General features: G+C 43.6%; 1 protein-coding gene across 2 annotated transcripts in view; it reads right to left on the bottom strand.

Moving 5' to 3' along the window:
* mtus1b (microtubule associated tumor suppressor 1b) overlaps positions 1-14,511 on the bottom strand; it is a 293,810-nt gene that overhangs the window by 106,552 nt on the left and 172,747 nt on the right. The gene's annotated exons all lie outside the window — the stretch shown is intronic.

Raw genomic sequence — 14,511 nt, 5'->3', positions numbered from 1 at the left:
AAGCAGATACAAAAAGGTGGGAGAATTAGTGGAAATGATTGAGAACTTGCTTAAGAAACTGGGTTTGAAGGTGGTTTTTAAAAAGGTGGAATGGTAAGCCAGAGGGCCAGTGTCTTGGTCACTAAAAATGTACAGTTTAAGCATGACTTCCTGACATGACGTTGGCATTATTTCAATACAGTCCAAGTCCACTATCTATCATCGTCTCAGCCAAGAGAGAGTCAGATGAACAGTGCGGTTTACTACCTTCTGCATAAGGAAACATTTCTGATAGCATGTCAGATTTACATTACCATTACCAGAATGTCAAGTTAATTTGTGAGCCACATTCCTTCCCCGCCCCACCATCCCCGTCCCAGCCACCCCTCAAGTTATTTGTTCACTTATCTTCATCAAATACAGAGCGAGTGCTGCCAATGAACTGAAAGTATTCTGCGCACAAAAGTTCCCAACGAACCGCAACACCAATTCAACATAAGCCGATAAAACACCAATTCAACTTTTAATTTAAATTTTCTTTTTGGCAGCAGTGATCATTCCCTGACACAGCTCAGTTCGGCAGCAGCAACCTCTTTTCCCCACCCCTCCCCTCCTTTCTTTCACCAATCTGCGGGAAGTCCGGTGAGAACAAGCATGCTCAACTACTTTATTTCATTGGCAGCAGATGCGTCCCATCAAATATTGATGGCAACAGCTCAAGTCTAATTCAGTTACTTATTCCAGGCCTAGTTGGTTAGTTAATTTTCCCCCTCAGTTTCGACTGCATTATTTTGACATGTTCCAGTTCTTCTTTCCCATACTCTATGCTCCAATATGTTCTCCTGTGTCCAGACCCTACACATTATTCAGTCACTTTGGTTTCATGTCCCACTGTTCTATCACAGAGGCTATATGCAAACACAATCCCTGTGGCAAATAATTTAGATCCTCGACTTACAAGCAACACATTTATGAATATTGGAGTTAGTGCAACATTATAATTTGCATCGCTTAAAACTTTATCTACTTGTATACCACATGCTGACTACACTATGGAATTCGAATGACTAGATTGAAAGGCTTTAATGCAAATTTTATTAGAGTGCAATGGGTATAATGACAGCATAGCTTTTTTTCTTTGTGCTGGTTCAGAAACATTTCATGGAAGTGGCACAATATTAGGCATCAAGTTTTATAGCTCAATATTTCAAATATTACATTTCACAATCCTCTGATTAGAAGAATGAGGGGACCTCAAAGAAACACAAAATTCTGACGGGATTGGACAGGTTAGATGCAGGAAGAATGTTACTGATGTTGGTGAAGTCCAGAACCAGCGGTCACAGTCGAAGGAGAAGGGGTAAGCCATTTAGGACCGAGATGAGGAGAAACTTCTTCACTCAGAATTGTGAACCTGTGGAATGCTCTACCACAGAAAGTTGTTGAGGCCAGTTCATTGGATATATTCAAAAGGGAGTTAGATGTGGCCCTTACGGCTAAGGGGATCAAGGGGTATGGAGAGAAAGCAGGAAAAGGGTACTGAGGTGAAAGATCAGCCATGATCTTATTGAATGGTGGTGCAGGCTCAAAGGGCCGAATGGCCTACTACTGCACCTATTTTCTATATTTATGTTTCTATGAGTGTTACAATTGTATAAAGATGTAAACTAAGTAGTAAAGTTAAACTACAAGGAAGGTGCTTCTTGCAAAAAAGTCAAGATGGGACAAATTATCTCAAGCACTTGGTCAGGCGCCTCTTTCTTGCTTCAACCCCTGCCCCCAGGCCCCCAAGCAAACTACAGATTGCAACTATACTGGATTAAGTTCAACGATTTTGGTGATGAATGCCAAGCTTACACCACTGAGTGCCTCAATTCTCCAGTGGCAAAGGGACGCCAAACTTAACAGAAAAAACAATCCACATGCCTGGAGGAGTGCAGCTCAACACCCAAAATGCTCAACACTATTCACGATAAATAGTCCACTTGATCAGAACCCCATCCATTAGCTTCATCATCATCATAGGCAGTCCCTCGAAACGAGGATGACTTTGTTCCACACCAAAATAGGATGAGTTCATAGATGTTTCAATGAAAGACCTAATACTTCAGATCCCGAACTACATGTTGAAAGGCGGAAGATGCCTGTGTGTGGATCTTTTTAACGTGTGGTGGCAGTTGCACACCAGCCACAACACGGGCTTGACAGAGCTAGGTCTTGGTCCAGTGGCAAGGATTACCCAAGACGAATGGAGACCAGCTTTGCTGCATGGACCTAGTGTGCACAAATATCGCAATGTGGACTGGCCTGTGCTGCCCCTGGGCCCTCGGCTCTGCTGGGCCCCGAACTCATGCCTCTCCTGAGCCCCGAGCACTTGCCTCTATGAACTCTTGCCGCTCCTTTGCCCCTCCTGCTGTGCCTGCCCGCACTGCAATCAACAACCTGGATTCGCAGCTGTCGCCCTCCATTAGCTTAAACATCCACTGGCTCCACTATTGGCACACTGTGGCTTTCGAGTATACCATCTATAGGATGCTCTGCAGCAGGACGGTAAGGCTTCTTTGGCGGCATCTCCCAAACCTACGACCGCCACCATCTAGAAAGACAAGGGCAGCAAGCGCATGGGAACACCATCACTTCTCCCCATAAAGTCACAACTTCCTGACTTGGACACATCGTTCCTTCATTGTCACTGGGTTAGAATTGTGGAATTCCCCAACAGCATTGTGGAGAGAAATTCCACCAAACAGACTGCAGCTGTTCAAGACAGTGGCCCACCATCTTCAAGGGCAACTAGAGATAGGCAATAAATGCCTGCCTCACCAGTAACACCCACATCCCAGAAAATTAATACTTAAAAAAAACTACTTGCACCATCGCTTTTCACTCTGGCTAGACGATCAATAGAACTTCCTATGCTCTAACCTGGAGGTTTATGCAATTTATACTGGCATCTACTAGTCCTGTACTCAATTTCATTTCAACAGCTTGCTTAGTTGAATGTTTTTGTACCTGTCATTAAATTATCTACCATATCTTTCCTCAGTCTCCTTAGATCTCGTCACGAGTGTGGTACATTCTTACATCACTAATGCGCACACACACACACACACACGATGGCTCCAATCAGGAATAGTCAGGTGACCTTGTCACATGATGCTTTTATTGTATTTACATGAGCAGTTGTATTACCATAGTAGTCCACTAGGTGGAATAATCCACTCGATGGAGGTCCATATTACTACTTCAAAGAGGGAGAAGTGTAACAATCATAACAAAACCATATATAATTTGCATGTTTATACACAACAAAAGATATGGACTTATTTTGCCATATTTACAAATCAAACTTAACCACTTGTTTTCTGTTTCGAAGAAGATACCTTTGCTCTCGAACAGAACTTTCCAAACATGGTGTTGAACTTACTCACTCTTGGCTGAGCCCGAGGAGAATTTTCCTCCAAGGGTAATCCTCAATCTACACTTGAACTCTCGACAACTTGACTGCTGGTCTGCCTGACGCAGACTCTGACTTGCTCTTGGATTTGTTTCTGCTACATCTGATGTAGGATTTACCACTGGTACTCGACTTGTAACAAGACTATCCATCATAGGCAATCCCTCGGAATCAAGGAGGACTTGCTTCCACTCTCAAAGTGAGTTCTTTGATGGCTAAACAGTCCAATACGAGAGCCACAGACCCAGTGACAGGTGGGACAGACATTCGTCGAGGGAAGGGGTCGCTGGGGCTGGTTTGCCACGCGCTCCTTCCGCTGCCTGCGCTTGGCCTCTTCACGGTCTTTGCGTTGAGACTCGAAGAGCTCAACGCCCTCCCGGATGGACTTTCTCCACCTCAGGCGGTCTGCTGCCAGGGTCTCCCAGGTGTCAGTGGTGATGTCGCACTTTACCAGGGAGGCTTTGAGGGTGTCCTTATCATGTTTCCGCTGTCCCCCTTTGGCTCGTTTACCACAAAGGAGCGCCGCATAAAGCATTCGCTTAGGGAGTCTCGTATCTGGCATGCGTACTATGTGGCTTGCTCAACGAAGCTGATCGAGTGTGGTCGGTGCTTCAATACTGGGGATGTTAGCCTGGTTGAGGACACTGATGTTGGTGTGCCTGTCCTCCCAGGGGATTTGCAGGATCTTGCGGAGACATCGCTGGTGATATATCTCCAGCGACTTGAGGTACCTTCTATACATCGTCCATGCCTCAGATCCATACAGGAGGGCGGGTATTACTACAGCCCTGTCGACCATGAGTTTGGTGGTAGATTTGAGGGCCTGGTCTTCAAACACACTTTTCCTCAGATGGTCGAAGGCTGCACTGGCGCACTGGAGGCGATGCTGAATCTCTGCATCAATATCTGCCTTTGGTGATAAGAGGCTCCCGAGATAAGGGAAATGGTCCACATTGTCCAGGGCCGCGCCATGGACCTTGATGATTGAAGGGCAGTGCTATGCAGCAGCAACAGGTTGGTGGAAGACCTTTGTCTTACAGATGTTAAGAGTAAGGCCCATGGTTTCATATGCCTCAGTGAATACATTGACTATATCCTGGAGTTCAGCCTCTGAATGTGCACAGAAGCAGGCGTCGCCCGCATACTGCAGCTCAATGACAGAGGTTGGGGTGATCTTGGGACCTGGCCTGGAGGCGGCGTAGGTTGAACAGCTTCCCACTGGTTCTGTAGTTTAGTTCCACTCCGGCGGGGAGCTCGTTGATTGTGAGGTGGAGCATGGCGGTGAGGAAGATTGAGAAGAGGGTTGGAGCGATAACACAACACTGTTTGACCCCGGTCCGGACGTGGATTGGGTCTGTAATGGATCTGTTGGTAAGGATCACAGCCTGCATGTCATCGTGAAGCAGGCGAAGGATGTTGACAAACTTTTAGGGGCATCTGAAACGGAGGAGGACTCTCCATAGACCCTCACAGTTGACGGTGTCAAATGCCTTTGTAAGATCGAAAAAGGCCGTGTGTAAGGGCTGGCGCTGCTCCCTGTATTTTTCCTGCAACTGTCGCACTGCAAAGATCATGTCTGCTGTGCCCCATCAGGAACAAAATTCGCATTGTGATTCCAGGAGGAGCTCCTCGGCCACAGGGAGAAGGAGACTGAGGAGAATTCGACGACAACTTTCCCAGTGGCTGATAGGAAGATTCCCCTGTAGTTGCCGCAGTTGGACTTGTCCCCTTTTTAAAAAATGGTCACAATCACTGCATCTCTCAGATCTCCCGGCATGCTCTCCTCCATCCAGATGAGAGAGACGAGGTCATGTATCTGCGCCAACAGCGCCTCGCCGCCATATTTTAGCGCCTCAGCAGGGATTCCATTCACACCCTTGTTATTCTTAAGCTGTTTTATGGCTTTGCCTACCTCGTGCAACGTTGGAGTTTCACTGAGTTGGTGGCGGGTCGCATGCTGCGGGATAAAGTCGAGATCACTCGAGTCAAAGGCAGAGTCTCGATTGAGGAGATCTTCAAAGTGCTCCTTTCATTTTCATCAAACCAGTCCTGATGTTTTCTGGTTGAGTGACCAAAGGTACTCGACTTGGAACAAGACTATCTAAATCAGAAATAATCAAATCATTCCAACTTAACTCCTTCCATATCTGCAGGTAAAGTATGATCAATGTGAACAAACCTGACCGTTCCATGATCCAACATCTTGAACAAATGTACAAGGACCACATATCTTCACTACACTTCCTGGTAACCACTTTAACCATTTATGGTGATGGTTCTTCATTCTAACCTTCTGATTCAATTCCTTCTCTCTCACTCAATCTCTATCATGATTCTCTTTGTCTTAATGATTTCTCTCCCACTGACTGTGCCAAGTTTGGCTTTAACAACGAGAACCTGGTTCGTGGCTGTCATTTGAGAAACAACTCTGCTGGTGTTCTACCAGTCATTGTACGAGGAGTATTACAAAAAATAATTATAAAATTTGCCAATTTGTGGTTCAACAACAGTTGTTTCTTGGAATTTGGATCCAACATTTGCTTGATGAGGGCAAATTTTACAATTTGTACTGTGTGCTCTGTTGCACCATTTGAAGCAGGGTGGTACAGTGGAACCTTGTTATGTTTCACACCATTTCTGCTCATGACCTGTGCAAACTCTTCTCAACAAAATTGCAACCCATTATTAGACACAATTTCTTCTGGAAGGACATATGAAGAAAACAATCATCGCAAATTGTCTAGTGTTTGACTTGTTATTTTCCACATCGGAAACACCTGTACCCAATTCAAATGACTATCACAATGAACAATTGTTGTCCTCCGAGCTCAGCAAAATCTACATGTAACCATTGCCGCACCCTGGGAGGCCATTTCCTGGCTGTAATAGTACTGATGGTGGCTTCTTGCTCACCGATTGACATGCACTCTATATCTTTATCTAGACCTGGTCACCATAAGTAAGTGCGTGCAAAACTCTTGCTCAAGCATTCTCAGGTGTTGGTCATGAAGATCTCCGAATAATTTGAACCAGAACTTATTCGGAATAATTACTCTTGCATCCCACAGGATACAATCTTTATCCACTGATAATTCATTCCTATGAACGAAGTATGGATTAACATCTTTCTCTGATACCTGGTTTGGTCAGCCATTTGCTATATAATCATATATCTTTGGCATAGCGGTCACATTTGGTTGCTCTACCGATCTCTTCAGCTGTGACTAGCAGTTCATCAATGTATGAAAAATAGAACACTTCTTCCCAAATCAGGTGTAACTTGCAATTGGGATGGCAATCTCGATAGTATCAGCATTACTGTGAACAGCTGATCGTTTGTACTCAATGTCATACGCATACGCTGACCAAATTAAAGCCCATCTCTGCATTTGGGCTGCAGCTAAGGTTGGAACTGGGGACTTTGGATGAAGGATTACTGTCAGTGGCTTATGGTTAGTAATGATGGTAAACTTACGACCATATAAGAATTTGTGGAAAATCTTGACTCCAAACATCAATGCCAAAGCTTGCCTTTCAATTTGCGCATCATTATGCTCACTGGCACTCAGTGCATGAAGTAAAAGCAATTGGTCTCTCCTCCCCACTATGAGAGATCACGACCCCAACTCCATAGTGAGGTTTCACATGCTCGCTTGATCTCCTTAGATATATCATGGTGAACTAACGTGGTACTCTGTACCAACTGGCTTTTACATTCTTTACACACCGCCTTTTAAGGAAGGCTCGTCTCCTGAAACTGAGGGGCAAGCTCTGAAATTGGACCTGTTTTTTTCAACAGCTCATTCAGTGGCTGAAATACTGTATCCAAATTTGGTAGGAATCTCCCATAAAATCAAAAATGATTAAAGTTGAGTGAAATTCTTTGGAAGGGATGCATTTCTGATTGCATCCAGCTTTCCCTTGGTTAGATGTAAACCATCTTTGTCTACTGTGTCCCAAGTACTTCACTTCACTGACTTTTGAAATAACATGTGGGAGCAGTCAATCATACTCTGTGCTTCTCTAGCTATTTGAGCACTTCATTCAACATGTTATTATGGATTTGCCGATTGGGTACTGAAATGAGTATGCCATCGAAATAACATACTACTCCTTCAATGCCTTGCAAAATTTGGTTCATCACCCCTTGGAATATGGCGGGGGCCATATCGTAGCCTATTAAATTGATATAGGCCTAGATGAGTATGTATAGTCAAGCATGACTTGGACTCGTCATTTAGCTCAATTTGTAAGTAGGCACTCGAGAGATCTAACTTTAAGATCTGGCCTCGTGACAGCATTGTGAACAAATCTACAACATTTAGCAAAGTATTGGACAGATTCCCTTCTAGAACTTGGTTTACGGTTATTTTATAATCACCACACAACCTTACCTTACCATCGGACTTAACAACAATGGGTGTAGCCCAATTACATAGATCTACCCGAGAGGTAATGTTCTCAGTTTCTAGTCTTTTGAGTTCTTGCTCAACTTTTTCTTTGAGTGCGTATGGTACGGGGCGTGGCTTGCAGTAAAACTGGTATAACGTCCTTCTGCACCCTGACACTCCCTTTGAAACCTTGGATCAGACTGCCTGTTTCGTAGAACACCTTCGAATACTGCTTTATGCAGAGTCAGCATGGATTTATGAAGGGGAAGTCATGTTTGGCAACTTTGCTGGAGTTCTTCGAGGATGTAACGAACAGGGTGCATAAAGGGGAACCAGTGGATGTTGTGTATTTGGACTTCCAGAAGGCATTTGACAAGGTGCCAATAAAAGGTTACTGCACAAGATAAAAGTTCACAGGGTTGGGGGTAATATATTAGCATGGATAGAGGATTGGCTAACTAACAGAAAAGAGAGTCGGGATGAATGGTTCATTCTCTGGTTGGCAACCAGTAATTGGTGGGGCGCCGCAGGGATTAGTGCTGGGACCCCAACTATTAACAATCTATATTAACGACTTGGAAGAAGGTGCTGAGTGTAACGTAGCCAAGTTGCTGACGATACAAAAATGGGAGGAAAAACAGTATGCGAGAAGGACACAAAAAATATGCAAAAGGACATAGACAGGCTAAGTGAGTGGGCAAAAATTTGGCAGATGGATTATAATGTTGGAAAGTGAGAGGTCATGCACTTTGGCAGAAAAAAAAAATCAAAGAGCAAGTTATTATTTAAATGGACAAAGATTGCAAAGTGCCACAGTACAGCGGGACCTGGGGATACTTGTGCATGGAACACAAAAGGATAGTATGCAGGTGCAGCAAGTGATCAGGAAGGCCAATGGTATCTTGGCCTTTATTGCAAAGAGAATCGAGTATAAAAGCAGGGAAGTCTTGCTACAGCGATATAAAGGTATTTGTGAGGCCACACCTGGAATATTGCGTACAATTTTGGTTTCCATATTTACGAAAGGATATACTTGCTGTGGAGGCAGTTCAGAGAAGGTTCACTAGGTTGATTCCGGGGATGAGGGGGTTGACTTATGAGGAAAGGTTGAGTAGGTTGGGCCTCTACTCATTGGAATTCAGAAGAATGAGGTGTGATCTTATCGAAACATATATGATTATGCAGGGGCTTGACAAGGTGGATGCAGATAGGATGTTTCCACTGATGGGGGAGACTAGAACTAGAGGGCATGATCTTAGAATAAGTGGCCGCCCCTTTAAAACAGAGATGAGGAGAAATTTCCTGAGTGTTGTAAATCTGTGGAATTCGCTGCCTCAGAGAGCTGTGGAAGCTGGGACATTGAATAAATTTGAGACAGAAATAGACAGCTTCTTAAACGATAAGGGGATAAGGGGAGCAGGCAGGGACGTGGAGCTGAGTCCATGATCAGATCAGCCATGATCTTACTGATTGGCAGAGCAGGCTCGAGGGGCCGTATGGACTACTACTGTTCCTATTTATGTTCTTATGTTCTTATTTATGACATGATTCTTCAATGCAAATCTCATTTCTACACGATAAATCTCGTTCCAATCCAGCTCACCGATCCCAAGCAATTTCTACCTATTAAGGCAGTCTTGTCTCCTGACATTGAGAGGCAAGCTCTGAAATTGATCCTTGTATTTCACTGGTATGGTGATACGTCCTACCACAGGGATTTGCTCTCCTGAGTAGCCTTGCAGCTCTATCTTCGACTTCATCAGAAAATCACTCAACTTGTCGAGGAATAGTGATTCCGGTACGATGCTCACGGATGCATCCGTGTTGATTTCCATCGGTATCCTGGTTCCTGCAACATCTATTTGGATGATTATACTTCGCGAATCATTGTTAGGTACCCTTGTGCTCCTGATAACATGCATCTCCAGAACCTCCTTATCCTGTTGCTGCTCTTCAATACTATGTAGTCTCTGGCGATTTCTGCTAATAGCATTGAAAGCTGGTTTTCTCTTCAGTCGACATACCTTTGCAAGATGCCCATTTATTTTTTGCAGAAGTAGCACTCTACCTTCACATATGGACAGCTTTGAGCAATGTGTTGTCCCAGGCACCGATAGCACAAATTCAATGCGCTGTTACCTTGGCCAGTTGCTGAGGCCTTGGGGCCCAACGAACTTTTACTTTTAACCAGCAGGCGATTCACCTCGGTTGTCTGACGACTGGAAATGGTGCGAAATTCTCGAGAGTATTGGTGGGCCATATCCATTGACACAACTGACAAACTAAATCAAAAGTTTAGTTAAGGTTTGCCAACAAATTTCTTCTGATTTCTTCATTTTTCATCCCACAAACAATGCTCGGACCTGAAAGTTTCCGAAATGACAGTGAATAGATAGCTTTTTTAAAGCAACAATGTACTCACTGATATTCTCATCAATGAATTGATCCCATATTCCAAAACAATAACTTTCAGCAATTTCCAGGGGCTCAGGACTATAGTGCTGAATCTCTGTCAGTAATGTGTCCTTTGGCTTGATGGGAACAAGCATATTTTTCAGTCAGAAAAATAGCCTATTTTCTTTCTAACACCATCTGGTTACGGTTTTATCACCATCGGGGACTTCGACGATACTATTTGTGGTGAAAAACATTCCTAGCTGCTCCACATATGCTCCGAAAGTCTCGCGGTCATGATGAAACTCACCCAAGCGTCCTATTATTTCCATAGGCATGGCCATTTGGACTCTTCAGTTCAACCAAGTCGGCTTGTAATTTACCTTAAATTTTTAACTGCGATGCAAAACAAAGACCCTCTCAAAGTCGCTTTTGTTGATTGGTTACATCATTCACCAACAAAAATTTCAGCTCGGATATACAGAAATCCTATCCTACATCACCAAATGTGATATTTCTTGCAACATCACTAACACACACACACACACACACACGCTCCAATCAGGAACTTGTCAAGTAACCTTATCACAAAATGCTTTTATTGTATTTACCTGAGTCGATGCATTACCACAGTCGTCCACTAGGTGGAGCAGCAGTCCACTCGATGCTTAAACAAAGGGGACTACAGTGGGATGAGGGCAGAGTTGGCTGAAGTAGACTGGGAACACAGACTAAACGGTGGCACAATTGAGGAACAGTGGAGGACTTTTAAGGAGCTCTTTCATAGTGCTCAACAAAAATATATTCCAGTGAAAAAGAACGGCGTTAAGAGAAGGGATAACCAGCCATGGATAACCAAGGAAATAAAGGAGAGTATCAAATTAAAAACCAATGTGTATAAGGTGGCCAAGGTTAGTGGGAAACTAGAAGACTGGGAAAATTTTAGACGACAGCAAAGAATGACGAAGAAAGCAATAAAGAAAGGAAAGATAGATTACGAAAGTAAACTTGCGCAAAACATAAACACAGATAGTAAAAGCTTTTACCGAAATATAAAACGGAAGAGAGTGACTAAAGTAAATGTTGGTCCCTTAGAAGATGAGGAGGAGGATTTAGTAATGGGAAATGTGGAAATGGCTGAGACCTTAAATAATTATTTTGCTTCGGTCTTCACAGTGGAAGACACAGAAACCATGCCAAAAATTGCTGGTCACGGAATGTGGGAAGGGAGGATCTTGAGACAATCACTATCACTAGTGGGGGGGGTACTGCTGGACAGACTAATGGGACTCAAGGTAGACAACTCGCCTGGTCCTGATGAAATGCATCCCAGGGTATTAAAAGAGATAGCGGAAGTTATAGCAGATGCATTCGTTATAATCTGCCAAAATTCTCTGGACTCTGGGGAGGTACCATCGGATTGGAAAGCAGCTAATGTAACGCCTGTTTTTTAAAAAAAAGGGGCAGACAAAAGGCAGGTAACTATAGGCCGGTTAGTTTAACATCTATAGTGGGGAAAATGCTTGAAGCTATCAAGGAAGAATTAGCGGGACATCTAGATAGGAATAGTGCAATCAAGCAGATGCAACATGGATTCATGAAGGAGAAATCATGTTTAACTAATTTACTGGAATTCTTTGAGGATATAATGAGCATGGTGGAGAGGTGTACCGATGGATGTGGTGTATTTAGATTTCCAAAAGGCATTCGATAAGGTGCCACACAAAAGGTTACTGCAGAAGATAAAGGTACACGGAGTCAGTGGAAATGTATTAGCATGGAGCGAGAATTGGCTGGCTAACAGAAAGCAGAGAGTTGGGATAAATGGGTCCTTTTTGGGTTGGAAATCGGTGGTTAGTGGTGTGCCACAGGGATCAGTGCTGGGACCACAACTGTTTACAATATACATAGATGACCTGGAAGAGGGGACAGAGTGTAGTGTAACAACATTTGTGGATGACACAAAGATTAGTGGGAAAGCGGGTTGTGTAGAGGACACAGAGAGGCTGCAAAGAGATTTAGATAGGTTAAGCGAATGGGCTAAGGTTTGGCAGATGGAATACAATGTCGGAAAATGTGAGGTCATCCACCTTGGAAAAGAAACAGTAAAAGTGAATATTATTTGAATGGGGATAAATTACAACATGCTGTGGTGCAGAGGGGCCTGGGGGTCCTTGTGCATGAATCCCAAAAAGTTAGTTTGCAGGTAATCAGGAAGGCGAATGGAATGTTGGCCTTCATTGCGAGAGCGATGGAGTACAAAAGCAGGGAGGTCCTTCTGCAACTGTACAGGGTATTGGTGAGGCCGCACCTGGAGTACTGCATGCAGTTTTGGTCTTTCTTAAGGAAGGATATACTAGCTTTGGAGGGGGTACAGAGATGATTCACTCGACTGATTCCGGAAATGAGGGGGTTACCTTATGATGATTGATTGAGTAGACTGGATCTTTACTCGGAGTTCAGAAGGATGAGGGGTGATCTTATAGAAACATTTAAAATAATGAAAGGGATAGACAAGATAGATGCAGAGAGGTTGTTTCCACTGGTAGGGGAGACTAGAACTAGGGGGCACAGCCTCAAAATACGGGGGAGCCAATTTAAAACCGAGTTGAGAAAGAATTTCTTCTCCCAGAGGGTTGTGAATCTGTGGAATTCTCTGCCCAAGGAAGCAGTTGAGGTTAGCTCATTGAATGTATTCAAATCACAGATAGATAGATCTTTAACCAATAAGGGAATTAAGGGTTATGGGGAGCAGGCGGGTAAGTGGAGCCGAGTCCACGGCCAGATCAGCCATGATCTTTTTGAATGGCAGAGCAGGCTCGAGGGGCTAGATGGCCTACTCCTGTTCCTAATTCTTATGTTCTTATGTGCTATGTTCTTATGAGCTCTATATTACGAGCATTTCATAACTTAGACCTCAAATTGAGAATCATCCTGATCACTCTTCTCAACATTTTCCACCCATTCAGTCCCCACACTTAAACTCCCCACATTTAAAAATTAGGCAATTGTTTCAAACAAGCTAGCCAATTTGCCTGACCATTGTAGTCAATTAATAAGTGACGACTCGCAGCAAGTTAAATGCACTGGCTATTGTGGGCAGAAACAGCTGTTCAGTTAAGGAGTTCTGAGGAAATTACCCAACAATAACTGAACCAAGCAGTTCAACTACAGATAATTGAACCTTTTTAATAGACAATATTTATCTTTGATAGAAGTTTGCCACCTGATACCCCTATAAAGCTTCAGTGGAATTTAATTTCCTCTGCTGCTGCTTCCTCTGCTGTTCTTGTGCAAACAATCATTGTGGAAGATATTTTTGGCAAAGCAAGATGAAACAGTGAATTGTGGTGATCTGGAATGCACTCTGAACGGGTACGTTGGAACACAAGAATTAGGAGCATGAGTAGGCCATACAGCCTGCTCCACCATTCATTATCATGGCTGATTTTTAACCTCAACTCTACTTTCCTACCCGATTTCCGTATCCCTCGATTCCCCTCGAGTGCAAAAATGTATGTATCTCAGCTTTGAATATATTCAATGATTCAGCATCACAGTCCTATGTGACAGAGAATTTAAAATATTCACAACCCTGAAATGTTAATTCTTTCACAACCGAGTGAAGAAATTCTTTCTCATCTCAGTCTTAAATGGCCGACACTTTCTCCAGAGATATGCCCCCGAGTTCTAGACACTCTAACCAGGTGCAACATTCCTCTCAGCATCATCTCAGTCAATCCCCCTCAGAATGTTGTAGGTTTCATACAAGATCACCTCTCATTCTTCTGAACACCAGAGTAAAGGCCCATTCTACTCAATCTCTCCTCATAGGACAACCCTCTCATTCCAGGAATCAATCAAGTGAACCTTCATTGCATCACCTCGAAGGTAAGTGTATCCTTCATCAGATGAGACCAAAACTATGCACAGTACTCCAGGTGTGGTCTCACCAAAGCCATTTACAATTGTAGCAAGTCTTCCTGACTCTTGCACTTCGACCTCCTTGCAATAAAGGCCAACATGCCATTTGCCTTCCTAATTGCTTGCTAACTTTCTTGTACAAGGAGGTAGTGGAAGCCGATTGAATAGTAACTTTCAAAAGGGAAGTAGATGGACACAATTTAAAAATAAAAAAATGCAGGGCTCTGGGGGAAGAACAGGGGAATGTGACTAATTTGATAGCTCTTTCAAAGAGCCAGCACAGGTGCAAGGGACTGAATGGCCTAGTTATAACATTCTACAACTGTATGAAGGAATGGATGACTTGGGAAAAAAAAATGGTATTGC

The sequence above is a fragment of the Pristiophorus japonicus genome, chromosome 2 (assembly GCF_044704955.1).
Source record: "Pristiophorus japonicus isolate sPriJap1 chromosome 2, sPriJap1.hap1, whole genome shotgun sequence".
Lineage (NCBI taxonomy): Eukaryota > Metazoa > Chordata > Chondrichthyes > Pristiophoridae > Pristiophorus > Pristiophorus japonicus.
The sequence above is the reverse complement of the archived record's forward strand: the minus strand, read 5'-3'. Positions and strand labels throughout refer to the sequence as shown.